This window comes from Nicotiana tomentosiformis, chromosome 4 (genome assembly GCF_000390325.3).
Source record: "Nicotiana tomentosiformis chromosome 4, ASM39032v3, whole genome shotgun sequence".
Classification (NCBI taxonomy): Eukaryota; Viridiplantae; Streptophyta; class Magnoliopsida; order Solanales; family Solanaceae; genus Nicotiana; species Nicotiana tomentosiformis.
Window position 1 is genome coordinate 98,578,404 of NC_090815.1, and position 3,781 is coordinate 98,582,184.

Here is a 3,781-nt window from a genome sequence, read left to right on the forward strand (position 1 = left end):
TCTGTACATCAAATTGATTGTACACCATATTAATTATAACGAGTCTTGTTACTATTAATTTGACGCATTCAAAATACGCATTTGTCCAACTGTTTCATATGAATATGAACCATTGGAAGTTTGATACAAACAGTAAATAAATTAAGTACCAAGAGCCCTTGTCCAGTATAAAGCAAGCTGGTTATACATTCAATGAAAGCATAGATTTGAGGCCTAATCCACGGAATGTTGAAGGGATAAAAAAACTTTTTTATCTTTGTAATGATTTTTTTTTGCTTTTCTTGCTTATTGAGAACATTGCTTTGTTTTTGTGTTACTTTATTTTTCTTCTACAGGCATCTCTAAATTTTGCACTAATTTCTATTTTGACAGTTTATCGTATCGAATAACTTGTTTTGGTTTCCTATCACTATAATAATTGGTGTAAATTTAACGGATCGTAGTATATTACTTACTACTAGTGCCCTCTTTTTTATGTTACTAACTTACCTGCTTTTGTTTCTTAATGAACCTAACAATATACTACAGAGTACAAATTTTCTTACACGGTAAGCATATAAAAATTAGGTTTACATTACTCTTTGAGTAAATTTCTTGAATAGTGATCCAACTTATAAGAATATTCTATTAAAGTCACTTTTGTTTTTTTTAAGACAACAAAGTCACCCAACTATTTTGTTTTGACTCAGAAAATAAATATCATACATTTGACATGCCAAAATTTCATTTTCTAATAATAAACCTACCCATGATCCCATTTTTTAATAATTTTATGTAATGACTTCTTTCTGTAAATCTATATATGAGTACTTCATCTATTGCAGGCAAGTCAAAGTATGTAATAGTAACCAATTAGTAATAATATTTCCTTTATTTACAACAAAGAAAATTATCATATGCTAAAATCTTTTATTTTGAACACTCTTTCAATATATTTTATTCTATGAAGATAATATTGATTTGAGCGCTAGACTTTGACGTCTCAATGTACTAGAATTATCACTTCAATATCCGTCTTCCATTATATCTGTTTGTGTGAGGAGGACGTCCTGCAACGCAGTTAACATTCTTTGCTTCATCAAGAATATATTTTGCTAGCGTTTGGTCATATATTTCCAAATTTATTTTGAAAAATATAATTTTGATGAAGTTTGTTTTGAAGATAAAAATGTGTCTGGACATCAGTTTTTAAAACATATTTCACTTTTTTCTCTTTTGAAAAAACGTGAAACATAACTTATATCCACAAGTTTTAAAAACTATTACAAATACCCAACATTATCTTCATCAATAACATTCATTATCATTATCACAAACCATAGTCCTGAACATAAATAAATTTGGTACAAAATTATCACTTATATAATGAACTACATAATACACTATCAGATGACCGAGAAGACGAAGCAACATTGTTACAAAATAATAAACAGTGGGCTTTTTTTATAAAATAGAAAAGTGTGAGGCAATTTTTAAAAATATAATAGTAATATTTTGGGGCAAAACCAGTTTGGGTGAAATTTTCCAAAATATGGATAAAATTATGAACAAACATGTATTTGCCAAAAAAGAATTGGAAAAAATTTGGCAAAATCTATAACCAAACGGGTCCTTAGTTTTCTGGTTCGAGCCGTTGAAGAGTTTATGTTGTCTCGGTAGGGAATAGTCCAATCTATTCCACCAGTGGTGCAATATGAAAGAGTTAGTATAAAGTTGTCTTTAATAGGGAGCGTTTTACCATAATATGAAATTTTTAGTGGAGAATTTGGATTTAATCGGGGCTCAATAGTGACGAGACTCAAATATGTGTAACTTTTTTGAGTCAAAATTTAATAGTTAAGTAACTTTATTATTTCAAATAAATAAAAATAATTTTGATAGAATATTCGTATAAGATAGGTGGCCATATAAAGAAAGTGACTTTATTATTGCATTTTTATTTGCATCAATCCTAAAATGTTAGTATTTCTGAAAAAGAGTTGCTCCATTTGCCATTTGATAAAATATTCAATTTCTTTGCGTCAAATCTAATACTAGTAGTCAAACAAAAAACAAAGAACACAAGTTGTTGAGTGAGGAGACGATTCTAAATCCTTTTGTACCCAAAATTAATATCATGGCTTCTTCCGGCGACTCCAGCCAAGATTCTGCCGGTGACTCCAGCTCAGATTCTTCCGGCGACTCCAGCCAAAATGACGGCTTTACAAGTAGTAGTAGTAGTAGTAGTAGTAATTTGATAAATCATCCATCTTTGAAGAAACAAAAGTTGAGCGTGACCAAAACCCTAGATCGAATTAGTCAGTTGCCGGACTCACTGCTAGCTCAAATTCTCTCTTTTGCCTACGACAAAGGATGCATTCAAAACCTGTATTCTTTCTAAAAGGTGGCGCTACGTCTGGGCTTCAGTTGATAACCTCAATTTCACTCGTACAAGTTACCGGAAAACAAACGATTTCGTATGCTTTTTTGACTATGTGATAGCTCATTTTGTTTCTTCCAAAATAAAAAGATTAAACCTCGACTGCAGTCGCCTGTCTCGGTACAAATCGCATATGAGCCAGTGGCTTAGTTTTGCTGTTGAAAAAAAAGTGGAAGATTTTGTGTACTGGTCAAATTCTAATAGAAGCGGTTGCACATTGCCTGAATCTTTCTACACCTGTTCCTCGTTGGTAACATTACATTTGACATTTTATTGCTTTGACTCTGGAGCCGTCATAAAGTGGAATTCTTTAAAGAGCATAAAGTTGGAGTATTTGGTGTTATCCGATGAGGATATTGCAAACTTAGTGTCAGGCTGTCCTGCTTTAGAAACTATGGAATTTGATTCTGTTGGAGGATTTCTTCGAGTGGAAATTAATTCTTTAAAATTGAAGAGACTGTATTTGAAAGGTTTTACGTTTCCTAGTGATGGACGAGATCCAACCTTGGAAATTGTTGCCCCGTATCTTCAGCATTTGGAGATTTCAGGAGTTCATCTCAAATGTAGGCTTTTGTAGATGTGTCTGTTTACCCGAAAATTCGGATAACGTTAAATTTAAATATGGCTCTAAGGGTATGCAAATTCCTTTGATACAAAATAACAATACAGGTATTTTTGCTATAAAATGGAAATGATGGACGGGAAGACTGAAATGAATTAGAAAAATAAGCATAATGAAATCTTAATATATCTTGGAGGACCTATGTCTATTGCAGTCTATCCCCCTTTTTATAGTAGAGGGTCACTGCTTTATCTATAACAACATAATAAAATAATACATATAGTGGAGGACCCATGATGGTTTGTCTCTTCCTTGATTCTCGCCAAGATTCTCTCCCTCGGTGCGGTTGTAACGGCTCTTGTCTGCGAGCTTGGCACTGGCTCGAGCTCGGTGTTAGATCGAACCCCCAGTCTTGGTTCGAGCTCGGTTCTGCCTTGGGGCATCGATATTCGGGGCCTGTGTCGATCGGTGTTGCCCCGTAGTCCGATTCGGACACGGGCTCGATAATGATATCGAGTTTTGCCGTCGATTGGTCTTATAGCTCGAAGCTCGACGTCCCTACTTCGGAATTCGTCCGAGCTTGTCACATGGATACCCTTCGATTGAAACGTCATTGTCTCGACCGGTCTTTATGATGAGAATCGATTTTGACCGTACACAGATAGTCCCCTCGTTTCTCGAAAAGGATGTGGCGAGGAACGATATGATTTCCCTGCGGCTCGATCAAATTTATGCTGACGTTTCTATCGAACCCGATCTTGACGTATGTGATAGCTGTCCCATCGGCTCAATTTTACCGA

The 3,781-nt window shown here is 34.4% G+C and overlaps 1 pseudogene; it reads left to right on the top strand.

The window, feature by feature from the left end:
• The first annotated feature begins 2,065 nt into the window (after positions 1–2,065).
• On the top strand, positions 2,066–2,996 carry LOC104105129 (F-box/LRR-repeat protein 25-like; annotated as a pseudogene).
• The last annotated feature ends 785 nt before the right edge of the window (positions 2,997–3,781 follow it).